Here is an 18,260-nt window from a genome sequence, read left to right as displayed (position 1 = left end):
CCACGCATAGGAACCCATTCCTCAGGTTTCTCTCACAGAAGAGTCTCTACTTCATCATCTTCAAAATGGAAACCAACAGTAAACAGCCACCGCACAGGACTGCTGCATAAGTCAAAATAAGTAATATATATGGAGAGCACCAAACACATCAGCATCAACCCGCTCTTTTCTTCTTCTCTTTGTTGATCTATTAGAACAGTAAAACAAAAGAGGAAAAAAAAGAAAAATGTGTTTTTGAGGCAAGAAGGTGAAGTAGCTTGGAGGTAATGATGGTTTGGCTGGAGGAAAAGGAGGACATTTTACAGAGCGATGGCACTGGTTCCTTACTAAGTCTCATCTCACTTCACAGTATATGGCCTCTCTCCCACTGCAGAGGTGCCCCCAGTCCAAGCATCAGCCATCGTTAGGGTGGCCTGGAGTTTGTACATGGACAAAGAATGCAGTTTCCTCTGAAAAGGCAGCAGAATTTCAACTCACAAAGCAAAATCCCTCAATAGGTCTGTCTCTCTGACTGTCCCATAACCCTTTGTCCTCATTTCAAAAGTCTGTCTTCCCGGTCAAGCATGCCCAAGAACTAGTTGCAATCTCAACAACTCCTTGCCCAACCTTGGCCCGATCCACACCACTAGACCACATTCACACACTGACTGGACACAACAGCAGGCCATGGCTCATAGACTGGGCCCCATGAGAGGCCAAGCACCAGCAGGAGCAGCCACAACACGTCAAGGCAAATGAAAGCCAGGCCAAGAGCCCTCAATATAATCCTCCAGCCAGGAGCCCCACTCAGAAGAGCAGTCCCCAAGTCCCACACCAATGAATCAACACTCCAAGAAAAGTCAGAGAAGGGGATGGACAAAGTGGGCTCAGAGAAAAGTCAAAGCAAAGGGGGCCAAGAAGACCCCATCACATTGCAGAATTATCTACCCAGAGTCACCTAGTTCTCTGGAAAGTTGAATGGCTGCCCTTTCTTCATGGAAAGAAGAAGGGAGGCGGCCATGGGGGTGGGAAAGAAGATCGGGGTCTGGCGGCTATGAAGGCAGGGTGACACAGGGAAAGGGCTCCCTGGCAGCCACCCCAAGAAGAGGTTAACATCTGCGCAGGATGACCTCTGAGGTCATGCTAAGTTGTGACCCCACTCTAGCGGGTGTGCTGGTCATCACTTCTAACAGGTGCGCATTTGTGCGTGTGTCCTCTCTCCCCAACTCGTTCAGTCCATGCTCTACAACTGCCAACAGCAATGCTCCCCTGAGAGCAAGTGTTGACTGAGCAGTGACGTATGAGAGTAAAAACTACTAAGCGACTGAGGGGTGCCTGGCTGGCTCAGTTGGTGGAGCGTGCAACTCTTGATCTTGAGATCAGGAGTTTGAGCCCTGTGCTGGGTGTAGAGATTACTTTAAAAAAAAAAAATCTTAAAAAAAAAGTTATTAAGCAACTGAAAGCAGACTACTTTCACAAGCACACAGCCTCTACCTCCTCCACCCACAAAATAACCTGGGGACCTGGATTCGAAGACTAACCCTCCAGTTCCGTGTTAGCTCCCCTGTACAACCACTCCTCAGACACCTGAAAACTGCTGGAAGCCAAGAAGACAGGAAGGCAACTGATCTAGGCTTGGCAATTTCCAGCTTCCAGCTTCCAAAAGATCCAGGTTCGGGTCAAGCAAAGACATTAAACAAGGGAATAAAAAAGAGGGAAAGGAGAGAGAGAGAGAGAGGGAATGTGGAAGAAAATTGCCATGTCTATCGGGGGCACACCAGTCAATCCTTGGAATGCAGAAGTAGAAAAACAGGCAGGGCGTTTTTTGTGTATTAATATTTTGTACCAGGCAAGAGCTTCCCGCGAAAGATTTTGACTGAATTCATGGGTTTCTTTCCTTCCCTCCTGAAATCCTACAAAGATGACATTAAAGTATTTTTAAAAAGCTAAAAAATAGCTTAAAAATAGCAAATACAGACAGAAAGTATCTGGTACTGCTCAGGACTGGGGGCGCTGAGAGCAGTGAGGAAGGACAGAGCTTCTCTCTGGGGGATCAAAAGTGCTCCAAGTGACCATGAAGACAGCTACCCAACTCTGTGTGTGCAATGCAGAACCACTGTACCCTGCACATGGGTGAACTGTATCTCTAAATAAAGTCCTTACCAAAAACTACCTGGATCATATACCCACACAAGGCAAGGACAGCAAGAAGGGAGTCAAATCAACTTAAGACACCAACAAAGTTTTAGGAAAAGGAGGAGGACAGAGGGGTGGCAGCTGGCTTAGTAGGGTCACAAAGTTACAACCCAAGGTCATGCAGGAGGCTGCCAAGGAGACGGGACAGTTGGTCCTAGGGAACATCAATTTTTTTTTAAGACTTTATTTATTTATTCATGAGAGACACAGAAGAGAGGCAGAGACACAGGCAGAGGGAGAAGCAGGCTCCATGCAGAGAGCCCGATGTGGGACTTGATCCCAGGACCCCGGGATCAGGATCTGAGCTGAAGGCAGACACTCAACTGCTGAGCCACCCAGGTGTCCTGGTCCTAGGGAACTTCAAAGAAGCTCAGGTCTTGGACTCAGCAAAGGAGACACCATGTATGGCAAGAGGAGGAGGCTAGGGCTCAAATAAGGAGTGGATAAAGAGCCTGTGTACAACTTCCTGGCCCCCTGCAAGCTAGCACAGCCAGAGGAGGGCAAGGAGAAAATTCTGCAGGTCATCTGAGCCACAGAGGCCTGGGATTCAGAGCCGCAGGTGTGAAGTAGCAGACAGAAAGCCAGGCCTGTGGGCTTCCGTATGGACAAATCTCCGAAGAAATGAAAGCCCCAATGAGAAGATCCCAGATGCTGACTTGTGGGATCCTGCAATGAGGGGTCCAGCTCTGTGAGTAATCATAGAACCCACCCCCCGCCGCCCCGAAGGACAGTCTCATGGGGAAGCGAGAGCTTCCAATCAGCTTTTCACGGCCTCATCCTTAACTCAAGACTGTCACATCTGAGGAAATGCCTCCAACAGGAAAGAGACCAGAATAAATAAAGAATTAAAAAACAGAAAGAGGACAGAAGTGCTGCAAAGAGTGGAAGAATGTATACACAAATAATGTCCTCAGAGGAAACAGAATAGGACGTTATGGAAAACAAGCACCCAGAGAAGAAGGAAGAACTTCTAGAAATAATAAATAACTGAAATAAAAGATAAAATGGGTAAAAATAAATAAGTAAAGTCAAGGAATGCAGACTTGAAAAGAGATCCAGACAACGAAAGGGAAAAGGCATGAATATTAAAAGTTCAATCCAGTTGGTCCAACATCTGACTTAATAAGAGTGTTTCAGAAAGAAAAAATAAAGACTGAGCATTATCAAAGAGAAAATACAGGAATATCTCCCAAGACTAAAGGGGCCAAGTCTTGGGACGCTGGGGACTGCACAGGGCTGCCAGATAAAATAGAGGATGCCCAGTTCAATCTGAATTTCAGATAAACAATGATTTGTCTTTTCGTAGAAGTACGTTCCATTGTTTATCTGGGCATCTTGTTATTTTCTATTTGCTACATCTAGCAAACCCTCTACTTCTCATGGCCTAGCACATCAAACAAACAGTCTGTGGCACGGCAAAATTAAACAACCACCCCAAAATTTAAGAAATACAAAAACAACTGTGCGCTGCTTCCTGTGCCGCGGGCTTACTCGGGTTCCCCCATCGGTCCCTGGAGTACTCAGCACCCTTATCTCCAGACAGAAGGGGGCCCTGCCCTGGGCTTGGGCTTTAGACAGCTATTTATCTCAAGTACTAAACAGAAAGTTGTTGTTGTTGTTGTTGTTGTTCTCTTCGGTCTCTTATAAGTTTCATTTTGTTTTTTTTTTTCTTTAATTTTGGAAAGTGGCTGGGTAAATAAGAATTACACAAGACACAGGGCAGTAGGGGAGGGGTGTGTGGATATGGAGACCACAGCCTCCGCCCTGGGGTACCAGAGCTCCCTGACTTCCAGGGACACCAAGGCCCAAGTTTACAAATGGCTGCATGTTTTCAATCACAAGTGTTAAGTGGGAGAAGTTCTAGAAAATTATGCTGGATGGAGACTCCACCCATCCAGGCTCCCTGGGAAGCAGCTGGGTCCCAGGGGCTCCGGCCCAGCTTCCACCTGCTCCCTCGGCTCCCAGGGCTGCTGGGAGGATGAGGGCACCTTCAGACTTTGGGACCTGAGGGGCAGGCTCCCAGGCCATGGATGGGAATGGGGACCGGGCCCCAGATACAGCTGGATTTAAACCTTTTAAATATTTAGACATATGGTATATACCTTTTAAATATTTAAATATGTCTTTTAAATATTTCATTATACCTTTTAAAAATTTAGCCAGCTGGTCTTCTATAGTTTTGCCCCAGGCTCTGCTCTGCAACAGCAAGGCGTGGCCTGGGGCCTATTATTACTATTATTATTATTATTATTCTTACTTTATAGGCCAGGCAGAGAAAGTTTCAGGATCTTGCTCAAGGACACATGGCCCGTAAATGTTAAGAGGATGGACAAAAACCCACACCTTCAGCCTCCATAGCCCAGGCTTGTGACCTCCATCAGGATAGTCAGGAGGTAACATCTAAAATGAAGTCCAAAGTTAGCACTGTGAGGTATTATTCAGAAACCAGAGAGTCAATTAACAGAAGATCAAAAAGGTGAAATTAACCGTCCACAGGGCTGAGGACTGGAAGACACTGTTGGGATTCCTCTAAAGCTGTGTCCGTGCTTTCACAAAAAATTGAAACTGTTAGTAATCGTGAGGTTATGATCTTAATTTCACATCTCCTCCCTCAATAGAAACAACTTAAAAAAAAAAATCACTCTGCTCCTCAAAGCATTTCTCAAAAAAAAAAAAAAATTGCATAAAATCTACTCATGGCTTTACCTAATGCAAATGCAAATCTATCACAATTAGAAAGCAGTTCACTAATTGTAACCCTTAGGGCATGACTGCATTTAGTGTGGTCTTAAAAGCTGTTTACAGTGAAATATGGCATATTCCATTACTTGTGGAAAAAATGTTACATAACTGAAAACCCAGAAATAGTCATTTTTTTATTGCAAAATTAGGTTTCATGAATATTCAGGAAGAATTTTTAAATGTATTTTTCTTTTTTTAGGTCTCTCTTCCCCCAACCTCAGTGCATTGAGAAGACCCTTCCCCAGTGAGAATTAAAAAAAAAAAAAAAAAAAAAAAAAAGGAAGGAAGGAAGGAAGGAAGGAAGGAAAGGTGCGGGGGAGGGCTCAGCCTCCAACTACTTTTGGATCACGTATTCTAGAAAACCACACAGCTCATAAAAAAGTATTTGTTTAATTCGGAAGCAGCTGAACCTTTCCGTCAAACCTACCAAACCTAAGAGCACATGTAATGAAATGTTAATGACAATCCCCCCTTACACGGGGGTGAGTATCAAAGAGAAATTCCAACCCGGAGAATTTTTTTGTGTGTTTCTGTTCAAGCCCTGGGGAGGGAGAAACAGAGAGAAAAAAGAAAAAGGCTTACAACCTAAGACTTGACCCCAGAACAAAACCATGGCCCTTTGAAGAATGCAGTCGTGTAGCCTTTTATGTCTCTAGCTAACCAGGCCGCCCGATTTAAAATGTGAGGTCACACGGGGCTCCGGTCTCATCTCCCAGCTTGTTCTCTTGCTGGTTTACCTCCGTTCGCTCCATTCCTGAGCCTCATCTGACTTTCAACCCGTCAAAGCCTCCTGAAGGCTCCTCGAAATGAGCAATCCCGACCTGCTTCAACCTGTTCAGTTGTTTTGATCTTTCTAACATTTATCGACATCGCCCATCATTGTTTTATTTATATAACACCTTTAAAGAGGGACCGGAAATGGTTTATAGTAAGAGGTACACAAGGACCAAAAATTCTGCAGAGGAAGAAAGGCATCCCCTTGGACACCAGTGTCTGAAAGGCGTGTGCTGCAACCTTCCTTTCTCAGTTTCCACCCCAGACACCAGGGACGGCTCCACGGGATCCCAGCACACAGGCCAGATAAAAACTGCTGCATTTCCACTCAGGGGAGGTGCCTGCAACAGGCCAATACACAGAGGCGCAAAGCAGAGCAGAGCCTACCGGTGTGGGGGAAGGTGGGAAGGAAAGTTATCATTTAACCGGTACGGAGTTTTTGTTGGGGGTGATAAAAAGGTTTTGCAGACAGTGATGTATTTAATGCCACTGGGCTGTATACTTACGGATGGTTAGAAGAAAACCCATGATGTTACACAGATGTTACCCACAATTATCAAAAACAAAAAACAAAAAGAAAAAACTGCACTGACCAGAGAGGAACGGGGAGGACAAGTAATGATGGATTTTAAAATGAAGATTTTAGAGGGGCGTCTAGTTGGCTCAGTTGGTTAAGCGTCTGACTCTTGATCTCAGCTCAGGTCCTCATCCCAAGGTCCTAAGTTCAAGCCCCACATTGGGCTCCACGCTGGGCACAGAGACTATGAAAGAAAGATAGATAGAAAAACAGACAGACAGAAAGAAAGAAAATGAAGATTTTGGAAATGCATTCCAATGTTCAGTACCCTTTTTGTGACCATCTTCAGAGAAATAGCCTGATAAATATCAGCAAAGGACTCGTAACCCTTAGCAAACAGCAGTATGAGGGGTACAGGGCCCTGATTTTGAGCATTCATCCATTTCTGTGTTTAGGTACTCCCACCACGATGTGTTTCAGATTACTAATACATCGCTGATGTGCCTAAGAGGAGGTACATGCAGTGGGCGAGCGAGCCAGTGAGGGGCAGCTCCAACACACAGCCACATCCCTGTTCCCCAAAGGAAGGAAGGAAGATTCTGGAGTAAAATGGTTAAATAACATTTAAACTGGTTTCCTTACCACAAGGTTTCCCTAAATCTTCATCCCCACCATCTGTTGAGATTTTTTTTTTTAAAGATTTATTAGAGAGAGAGAACTCAAGGGAGCACAAACAGGTGGAGGGACAGATTGAGAGGGAGAAGCAGACTCCCTGCTGAGCAGGGAACCCAATGTGGGACTCGATCCCAGGACCAGGACAGTGGGATCATGACCCAAGCCAAAGGCAGACATTTAACAGACTGAGCCATCCAGGCACCCTCTTTAATATACATTATTGAATCAGAAAGAGGTGTTGGAGTATGAAATGTTTACCAAATCTATTTGACTCTCTTTTTCTTCTAAGAGCAACTCAGAGGTACCCCATTTCCCCATGTCTTTTGGGAAACATGGCTGTAAAGAAATGAGTCTACTCGTTGGCAGCCCGCAAGCAGACACCACTCCACAAAGCACAGATGGCAGGGTGTCCAGAAGATGCCTACTGCTCTGTAGAGTGCCACCGATACCAGGTGTGACCAGGGCACCCTAGTAGACAATCCATGTGGGGCAAGCCAATTTGGATCGAACTTACAGAACAATTTATACAGAATAGCCCAAATCGAGCCTCTGCTCACCGGCCCTATGCCACAGGGTTTGAGGGAAGAAAGGGAAAGTTTGGGTAGATGCCTTTGGTCTTTCCCGTGGAATGGAATATCAACTTCTCTCCAGGACCCAGAACACATCTCTTATGATTCCAATTACCCCTAAGGCCTCAATATAGGTTAACTTCTAAAATACTCCAGGCAGGGTACAGTATGAATCTAGATAAAGCTGCCAAGATACCTACAGAAAACTGATAAACCAGCTCGGTTCACAGAATGCCAAGGAGTGCCTAAACACAGAGGAAGACCAAGTCTAATGGTAATGAAGCTGGTAAAAGGAGGATCAGAACTGCAGAAAAGGCAAATGATTAATTAATTCCTTAGGGAAGGATAAGGAGGTCAATAATCTTAAAGCCTCGCAAATTAACACCCAGAAAAAGCCATGGTTTATTGGATTTGATTAGTAAGAATATTATTTTCAGTTATTATTTCAACCCCTCCTAAACAGAGGAAAGGCCTTCTGTGATGAAAATCACGTATTTATGCTTCTTGGCAAAAGTGCTGAGAATGACAAGGCCATTACTGCCCATTGATGGGCAGTAAGAACGAGACAGAAGCAATCTGCCACAAAGGGACCGGCAAGACGCAGGGGGGCCACAGAGCCACTCCTCCTCGAGTCTAGAATCAGAGGAGGGGATCCCTGGGTGGCTCAGCGGTTTAGTGCCGCCTTCGGCCCAGAGCGTGATCCTGGGGTCCCCAGATCGAGTCCCACGTCGGGCTCCCTGCATGGAGCCTGCTTTGCCCTCTGCCTGTGTCTCTGCCCCTCTCTCTCTCTCTGTCTCTCATGAATAAATAAAATCTTTAAAAAAAAAAAATAGAACCAGAGGAAATGGTTGTCCCACCTCGCAACCAAAGACAGTCCACACAGGACAAGGAAAAAGCCACAGTGACCCTGGTGAACATGTTGGGAGCTTTTCTGAAGGATCAGGCTACTCTGGAACCACTCAGCTATAAGTAAAAACAAGCCTACCAAGGCGCCACGCAATCACTACTCTCTCGGTTACACACACAAGAAGCATGAGAGAGGGGGGGAATATTTAGAGAGAAAGAGAAGATTAAGGCCAACCATTTCATGGGTAAGCCAGATCTTCGGACAATTCTAACAGATCGAGTAATAAGCACTTAGGTCCAGAAACGTATACAGCTTCCCAATTAGCTCATTTCTAAGAACGAAGGGTTATCCGTACTCTATGATAGAAAAAGATTCATTGAGGTCTGAAGTAACGCAAAGAAACTTCCAATTATTCTTTTTTTTTAACCTTTGAAGTACAGATCAGAAAGTGCTGATCTGATAAGCTGGATTAGCCAACCTGCTGTCTTTATTGACAAGCATTCCTTAAGACTTTCTGTCCACAGGGGCGCGCCTGGGTGGCTCAGTCGGGTGAGCATCTGACTCCTGGTTTCTTTTTTTTTTTTTTTTTAATGTGACTCCTGGTTTCAGATCAGGTCATGATCTCATGGTCTTGAGATCGGGCCACATGTCGTCAGGCTCCACACTAGGCACAGAGCCTGCTTAAGATTCTCTCTCTCCCTCTCCCATCGTTCTGCCCCTATCTTCCTCCCTCCCTTCTGCTGACTGGATGCTCCTGAAACTACAGATTGAGAACCCCACCAACTCATCCACCAGCCAGAGAACCTGGAGTTCTTTCATGCCATTGTTACAGTAATGGCATCTCACTGCCTACAGCTCAATCACCTCCAGCTCCAGGGAGGTTCTAGCCAATGTAACCTCTCAGATTCAAAAATCTCCATGTAAACACTGCCACTCCATTAGAAGCACCTCTTAACCGAAATGCTAAGGTAGCATCTTTGAAAAAAAGCTCTATTTAGCCAACGGGCTGCCATTTACTCAAAATAAAAATAATACTTTTCTTTCATCCCTAGATTTTGAAACCATTTTTATTGTAAGAGTAGTATATGCTCTTCGTCAATCCTCTAAAACCCAAAAATAGAAGCAAAAGTCTTTAGGAAGCCCACTAGTCAGAGGTAAGCTCTGATAACATTTGAGATATACAGACTTCTAAATGCATACATATGCATAAATATAAATACACATATACATTTTTAACATAATAGGCTTTGTCACATTCAACAATATCTTTCCGTGTCTATGCATGTTTCCATCATGCCGGACATATGTTCATGTTAATTCAGTGCATACATTTGTTCAAGAATACCCTTTTAAATTTAGATTTTGATATTTTCCAAAAAGATTTTGCCAAGGCAAGGAACCACGAGAGAGACCTTTCTTGGAGAATTCTTGCAAAAATAAGAACATTTCAAAAAATAACCTTTAAGATATACAGTGTTGAGTTTCACCCATTTGCTTTAAAATTCTGAAGATGTATTTTTAACTCATGTGGTAAAATGAAAGATGAAGGAAACAGACATTAAAGTCATTTACTCTCACTCTTAAATCATAACCCTTATGTTTAGCTTCTGTCGTTCTATCCATCGAGAGATGACAAATTCTTGACTTCACAGTAAACTAGGCTTCTCTGTGGATAAGCATTTATTCATAAATGTGCAATATATTTATCTGTATTTATCCATATCTGATATCTCAGTACGCTTTCACTTCCACTTCCACTTTCCGAAGGGATCTTAGCCTGAAGGAAGCCTTATCAAAATAAGCTACTTCCCACAGTTCAAGGAGAGGATGAATCCAGAAGCTCGCCAAGCTTCAAGAGAAAAGGCAAACACTGGTTGAGGATGCGAAAGAAAATCATATGAGTCAGCAATTTAAAAAAAAAGAACTGGTCAGAAAGACATATTAAGGTAGCTAGTCAACTCTCTAAGGTACCTTGAGTCAAACTTTTAAGTCAAATTCCTATTTTAAGTCAAGAGGCTTCTTACATATGCAAAACCACAGACCAAAACCCAAGTATAAGAAAACTTTTTAACCCCATTTATAAAGCACAACCCATTTATCTGCTGATTTTTAAATGTTCCTAAGTACAAGGGTCCCAGGTCCCAGGACACCTGAATGGCTCAGCAGTTGAGCTTCTGCCACAGTCCCCAGATCTGGCTCCCTGCATGGAGCCTGCTTCTCCCTCTGCCTGTGTCTCTGCCTCTGTGTGTCTATCATGAATAAATAAATTAAATCTTTAAAAAACAAAAGGGTGGGGGAGTCCCAGGTCCCTCTAAAAAAGAAGGAGCAATCTGCCTAAGAGATCCAAAGGATGAGGAAGAGGAAGAGAGGCAGGGAAAGGGGAGGGGAGGAGGGGGAAGGGAAAGGGAGGAGGTGGGAGGAGGGACAGGGAGAGGAATAGGGTGTGGGTACAGAGAGACATACACAATTAAAATAGTGGCTGGTGATGATACAGGTCATACTTGAAATGCAATTAATATTATACTTTTTGTTACATTTTTTCTATTTCTCAAAAAAGAGAGGAGGAGAGAGAGAAAAGAATTCTTTTACCAGAGCAATTGAGGCTGATGAGAATTTTAGCAAGCAGATAACAGATACCATTACAAGTTTAAAAAAAAAGAAATACCTAGAAGTCGTTAATCAGGTAATAACCACCCTTCCAGGGAAGAAATGGGGCCCTGGGCACAGTAACTGCCCTCTGGGTAGAAGAAAAGCAAATGTTTGGATAAGCCCAGGTTATAACAGTTAAAGTACTGACAAGAGTACTTAATTTTATTTAGGAGTTTATATTTCTTAAGCACCTGCTCTATGTCTGGAAAAACGTCCTTTTAAATCGAACGTTCAAGTTAATGTAACTGCTATTCTCTTAATAACTGTATATTATAGAAAATGTAAAATATGTATGAACAGCCAAGTAAAAGTACTATAAAGAAAAAGTAAAATACATAACATATGGATATACGTTCCACGGCTCAAGAAAAACAATCCGATGGCTTTCAGGTAAAGCCTGAACAAGCACCCTTTATTTGTGCCAGCTACCTGGGAACAGGGAAGGAACTTCAGGGCTTCTCTACCTAAATAACTTCAGATCTTTTAACTCTTACAAATGTTACCTAAATGAGTGGGGAGAAGAACAAAGAAAATCAAGAAAAGAGAAAATATAGTCCATACTAGGCTGAAAGAGGGGCCAGGAGAGGCAAACATTCAGATACATTCTCACTTAAAAACAAAACAAAACAGGGCAGCCCGGGTGGCTCAGCGGTTTAGCGCCGCCTTTGGCCCAGGGCGTTGGGGACCCGGGATCAAGTCCCATATCAGGCCCCCTGCATGGAGCCTGCTTCTCCCTCTGCCTGTGTCTCTGCCTCCCTCTCTGTGTCTCTCATGAATGAATTAATAAAACCTTTTAAAAATATATAAATAAATAAAACAAAACAAAAAAACCTCGAAATGAAAATATCAGATTTCATATTCACAAAATTAGAAATCACATGATGTTGAGCCACAATAGGATATGTTCAAAACGGCCCTTTCATGTGGAATTAAGAGATTTAATATTGTTTTCCTTCGTACTTTGCTAAAATCACATACAAATTCCAAAACACTCAGTTTCCCACATTTTCCTCTATAAAAAAAACTATCTAAGGGGTGCCTGAGTGGCTCAGTCAGTTAAGCCCCCTGACTCTCTTCTGCTCGGGTGGTGATCTCAGGACCATGAGATCAAGTCCCGACGTGGGGCTCTGTGCTCAGAGCGGAGTCTACTCCGGAACCTTTTTCCCTGCCTCCCCACTCGCACACACATACACACACTCTCTCTCTCTCAAATTTTAAGTATTTAAAAAACAAAAACTAAGAATTCCATCCTGAGTATGCCCTTATAAAATTAAACGTTCCATGAAGATTGTGTTTTATTTTTAGTTTTTTGTGTGTGTTTTATTATTCAAATGATTAAAGTCCTTTAAAATACATGGGTTTAAAAACAAACAAAAAACAAATAAAATAAAATACATGGGTTTCTTCTCCTTCTTCTTCTTCTTTTTTTTTTTTTTTCTTACGTGGGGTTTCTTAACCTAGACTAGAACATAAATCCAGAAAATCCTTACAGACTACATTCTGCTCCTTCAATGTTCTGATTTCCTCCTTGACGTTCTGATTTCCCAGAATATAGGACATCTCCAGCAAGACAACTACAATAGCAGAGCAGGGAAATAATTTTTGAAAGCAAAGCGCTAACCTAACAGAAACTTCTGCGGAGGGCTCCTTTCATTTCAAAGCCCCTGCTCAAAGGAAAATCAATGTGCATGTGATTTGACTCCTCCTGGCTCCCCCCTGGGGGGGGGGGGGTTTTGCAGGGTGAAGCAGCTTTCAAAAGCTGGCCACCTCAGTCACTTCCTCAGGAAGTGGGATTGACCACAGCTCAGCATGGTCTCCGGCATTCAGAGAGGGTCTAGGATTTGGAAGACGACACGTTCACCACCTCTAGCAATACTGGCCTGTCTCACATGACCCAGACGCTCCTGCACACTCACACGTGGGGGGCTTCTGCTTTGCTCTGTGGCTCTCATGGGGGCCCAGGTGGACGGTGACAAGTCCCTCCCTGCTTGCTGCAGCTGATCAGACCCTTTCTCTATCTCCCCTTTTCTCCCACCAGTCCATCTCAGCGACCCAAGAGGCACAGGACACAGGGTGCTGGATTCAGCACCCTGTGACGAAACCTGTACCAAACATACCCAAATTCAGCACCTCCAGTCAATTCACATGACCACTGTTTTTCTTTTGCTTGCTCAAGAGTCAAAAATAGAATTGCGCTGACTTGCCCAGAGCACGGAGGTTCTTGAGCAGTGGAATATCTACTTACTGAACATACAAAGCTTCCAAAAATACCTGTCTCAGGTTTTTCTTTAGAAAGCAAAATGTAAATTTAAAGGGCAGGGCTGCCCTCAGGTTAGCATTTCAAAGCAATGGCTCTGGCTTGAAAAACTCCAGCACTAGAAGAGTGTGCTGAGTACCAAACCACTGCTGGGACCTGAACAGTGAGCTCAGTTCTCAGGCCGCACAACCCAGGCTGCCGGGCTAGCCAAACCTGCCTATAGAAACGTCCTCCCCAGGGCTGTCCTTCATTTCACCTCCAGGAATCCCTCTGGAAACCAGGTAATCCACCTGACGTCTCTGCAGATATCTAGTGTATGACAATAAAAAGGTGCTTGGGGCAAGGGCTTGCCCAGACAGACACCCACTGAGCTAGCGAATAATGAAAGAGAACCTTCAGCTAAGGAGATTACCATGGGATTCTCACTCTCCCAGCAGCGCAACCCACAGCCAATAAATCCTTAAAGTTCAGAAAGAAGGAAGAAAAAAAAACTGCTCTTATCCTTTCTTTTCACCCGCCCCCCCCCCCAAAGAAAAAAAGGGCAAGGATCCTATTTCCTGTCTCTGGATGATAGGTCATTGATCTTATGGCACAGGGGGCAATGCTTTTTTTTTTTTTTTTAAGATTTTATTTATTTATTCATGAGAGATAGAGAGAGAGAGAGAGAGAGGCAGAGACACAGGCAAAGGGAGAAGCAGGCTCCATTCAGGGAGCCTGATGTGGAACTCGATCCGGGGAATCCAGGATCACACCCTGGGCTACAGGCGGTGCTAAACCACTGAGCCACCCAGGCTGCCTGGGGGGCGGGGGCATGTTTTAAACCAAAAAAAATATATCTCCCCAAATGGGAGGCATCAGTCTAAAAAATGTCTGGTGAAGCAAAACTCTGGAAAAAATGTAAATGTCCATCAGCAGGGAAATGATTAAATCAACTGTGGTACGTCCTCTTAAGAAAACTGCGGTAAAATACATATAATGTGAAACGTACCATCCTAACCATTTTCAAGTACATAGTTCAATAGCGTTAAGTACATTCACATTATTTATAATATATTCTTTATTATGGAAAATTATGCAGTCATTAAAGTCAGGTAGATGCGGAGCACCTGGGTGGCCCAGTCAGTTGAGCCTCTGACTCTTGGTTTCAGCCTCAGCTTATGATCTCACCAGTCGTGGGATCCAGCCCCAAGCTGGGCTCTGCGCTAAGTGGGGCATCCACTTGAAGACTCTCTTCCTCGACCCCTCCCTGACTTCGAAAAATATTTCACTCTTGCTCTCTCTCTATAGTAAATAAATAAATCTTTTAAAAAAAAAAAAAAAGCAAGGTAGATGTGTCATAGGTACTGATGCAGAACAATCAAGATACACCATTTAGTAGGGGAAAAAAAAATCAGGTCATAAAACAGTATCTAAATTACTAAATTACATTAAAACTAAAAAAAAGGCATACTGCATTTTATTTTTCATACAGAAATATATACATACATACAGAAATGTAAAATGAATAGATATGTCAAGTTCACAGAAAGGTATAGGATGCACACCAAACACTCTGACACTCAAATCCAGAAAGAGCAGGGGATAGGAAGGCAGGGGGGAAATATTTTTCAAAATTCATCCGCCAGGCTAGGTGTGCATTTTCAAAATCTCATACCTACAGGGAAGTGGATGCCAAGTTTCTATTTCCTGTGAACTTTGGGATCAAGTTATCAATCTTGGTAAGTTCTGTGAAAGGTACTTTTGCTATAACCCCATTTCCCACTGGATTTGTGTTCTTTTAACTAAAAGACCCTGGTGCTGGCGATTTACTAATTCATCAATGAGTTTACAGAAATACTGAAAGGGTCTAGGCTAAACCTGTCACCATCAATAAGCTTCAGGGAAGTTCATTACAGCCTCTGCTCAAATAGTTTCGTGAGAAAGGGAAAAAAATCGTAAATTTCTTCACTACTAGTTAGATGTAAAGCGCCTTTTTTTTTTTTTTAATGAAACATGTTTGGTGAATTCCAGTATATCAAACTTAAGAAATCACCTGTCCATTTAAGCGCTAAAACAAAGGATTCCTCGTTCAAGAGAAAAACCCATAAAAGCTTTAGCATTCCTCTGGCATTTTTTAAATACCACGTTTTTTAGCAGCATCTCAGCAAATTCTATCTTGAAGCAAAGTATAGATTTTCTAAATCAGAATTGATAGTTTGGGTATACAATGGAGAACTTCAAAGTAATTTCCCTTTGTCACCTGAATAAGCCTTCTCCGTTTTCACACATAAACCCTAAATCCTGCATGGAACCCTTTGTCCCTGAAATGCTACAATCAAACCAGCAGGTCCGTTTTCTGTGGTTTCTTACTCATCTTACCAGCAATTTTTTTCTCATCTTAAATACTAAATTTAAAATATTTGCAAATGTTTTTGAGGCCTCTAGCACTAGACAATACAGAAGAGAAAACCAGTAGCTCCAGGTTATCATGCACTTCTCAGGGGATTTGTACAGTTTCAAGATGCTTGCTTGCTTCCCTTGGAGGTCTTTGGAATTCTTAACTACCCGAAGTTCTGAAGTATTGCTCTGGCTCTAAGGCTTGAAGTCCATGGTTCTCAAGTGGGGTGATTTCGCCCCTTCTCCTCCACCGACAACACTGATCTCTAGCGAGGTCCTGAGACATTCTTGGTTATCACAATTTGGCAGGGGGTGAAGGGTGCGCGCTCGGTATCAGGGATGCTGCCAAACATCCTGCAAAGCACAGGGCAGCCCCACAACACAGCACTGTGAATCCCCAAATGTCTGTAGCGCTAAAATTGAAAAATCTGGCTCCAAGTAAACAAGAGATTTTCCCTTCATGACCCTGTCCTGCTCGCACCAAGATCTAATCCTCTTAAAATCACCATAAACCTGCCTTCCTCCCATCCCCCAGGTCATCCACACCAGACTTCTAGGTGGGGATGGTGGCAGGTCACTGCTCTGGCTCAGCTCAGCTCACCCAGGCCCCCCTTCCTCTCCACCAGCTGAGGAAGGGCGCGCACAAAAGGCTCCCTGCCTCCTTATCACAACTGCTCTCACGTTCCAGAGTGAGGCCCTCACTTGAGCATCAAACGACTCTCACCAGACACCAGTTTCACTTAAAATGTGTTTGGAATTATGAAAGGTACTACGCCATACAACTAAGAGAGCATCGCCCCAAAGTTATCACTCGCAGCAGGCCTACTGGCTGTTGACTTTACAAATAAACTCGCTCACAAATTCTCTTCCTGGAGTAGAGAGAAAGCAGAAAAACACAGTATGAATCACATCGTTTCACCAATCATTATATTAAAAGGAAGAGATCGGAGGAAGCTCTTGCCCTAACTCCTCTCGAGGCCCTCCCATTTTTCACTAAGTTCATCAGTGACAACTGACAGCGGGAAGGATGTTCACCCAGGAATGTTCTGCCAGAAAGAAGGGATTACACAGCCCAGGAATGTGGGAAAAGTTGGGTTAAACACATGTGTGCTTCACACAGACACACGCACACACAGCTTTCTTCCCTGAACTTTCAAGTGCTGCTGTGAATGCCCAGTGAGAAGAATCTTCACTCTGGGGACCCAAGCTGGGAGCATCACCAAGGAGTACTGGAGGCCATAAGCTTTTGAGCGAGCCATCATGGGGACACGCTGGAAACAAGGCGTAAGCAACTGTTCTCCCTGGGAGATGGTAGGAGCAAAAGGGAACACGTTCTGGAGTGGAGTGTGGGGGAGATGCTTCCGGTCCATTTTCTCAGAACGACTTTTAACTCTGTGTTTCTCGGGATCCCTGGATGGCTCAGCGGTTTGGCGCCTGCCTTTGGCCCAGGGCGTGATCCTGGGGTCCCAGGATCGAGTCCCGCGTCGGGCTTCCAGCATGGAGCCTGCTTCTCCCTCTGCCTGTGTCTCTGTGCCTCTCTCTCTCTCTCTCTCTCTCTCTCTCTGTGTGTGTCTAGCATAAATAAATAAATAAATCTTAAAAAGGAAAAAAAAAAACTCCGTGTTTCTCCAGGTAGCTCCACTCCGCGGACACCTCCGCATCAACCCCAAGACAACTCAAGAGCTAGCAAGGGAACACATCTCCAAATACGAAGGAAGAATAAAAAGGTAATTCTAAAGAGGCTCTGCCTTAACTTTAACGCCACAGAAGTGATGACCAAAACCTTGTTCAGCTGGGTCTACAATTACTGCCAAAAGGAGGCTATCTGTGTTGTAGGATGCACAGGCACTCAAGGAGGTACACATAGATGTGGTCAAGGAAGAAAATTTAAGGCAAGGGAGCAAGGTATCTCTCAATGTTTATCTACTTTCAGTAGCCAGAGCCACATCAGTGTCGTGGAGCGAGCCAGAAATACCTCACGGGTCTTGACAATAGGAGAAATACTGGTTGACCCAGAAGCAGCGGCTTTGAACCTCAAAGATATTTGAGCCTGCCACCGACTGGCTGTAGAAATGACACCTATAAACCACAGTATGCTGCAGTGGTTAAAAGCACAGGCTTTGGAGTAAGACAAATTAGAGCAAGTCCTGGCTCTTCCCTTTACAAGTTACAAGATTCTGGGCAAGTTACTTAACCTCTTCAAGCTTCTGTTTTCTCATGTGTAAAATGAAAAAAATAAGATCCACTTCACAGTTACTGTGAAGGTTAAATAAAGAGTCCAGGGGAGCGTGGGTGGCTCAGTCGACTGAACGTCTGACTCTTGGTTTCGGCTCAGGCCACAATCTCAGGGTTGTGAGATCGAGTCCCATGTTGGGCTCTGTCCTCAGTGTGGAGTCTGCTCCTCTCCACTCTACTCACTCACTCACTCTCTCTCTCTAAAATAAATAAGTAAAATCTTAAAAAAAAAAAGAATCCAGGTAGGCACTTATTCCTATCTGGAATATCTGGAATATGATTAAGTACTAATTACTTCGAGTTATCATAACATCAAAACAAGGTCTGCGACAGTCTAGCATAGAGAAAGTCCTAGAAGAAATGAAGCCACAACTCCAGTGCTCTCAGATAGAGGATAATAAGATTGATGCCATTAGAATTCCCAACCACTACCTGCGATGTAAT

At 43.9% G+C, this 18,260-nt stretch overlaps 1 protein-coding gene across 10 annotated transcripts in view; it reads right to left on the bottom strand.

The window, feature by feature from the left end:
* The window catches only part of ZNF532 (zinc finger protein 532), a 106,551-nt gene that overhangs the window by 73,467 nt on the left and 14,824 nt on the right, over nt 1-18,260 (bottom strand). The window contains exon 1 of one of the 10 annotated variants that reach the window (XM_041739431.1): nt 6,285-6,422. The exons of the other annotated variants lie outside the window; for them this stretch is intronic. The gene's annotated coding sequence lies outside the window, so the exon portion shown is untranslated. Of the gene's footprint in view, nt 1-6,284; nt 6,423-18,260 lie in introns of those variants that run through there. 10 annotated transcript variants of the gene reach the window in all.

Source organism: Vulpes lagopus, chromosome 24, assembly GCF_018345385.1.
Source record: "Vulpes lagopus strain Blue_001 chromosome 24, ASM1834538v1, whole genome shotgun sequence".
Lineage (NCBI taxonomy): Eukaryota > Metazoa > Chordata > Mammalia > Carnivora > Canidae > Vulpes > Vulpes lagopus.
Note: the sequence above shows the minus strand (reverse complement) of the source record. Positions and strands in the feature narration are given on the sequence as shown.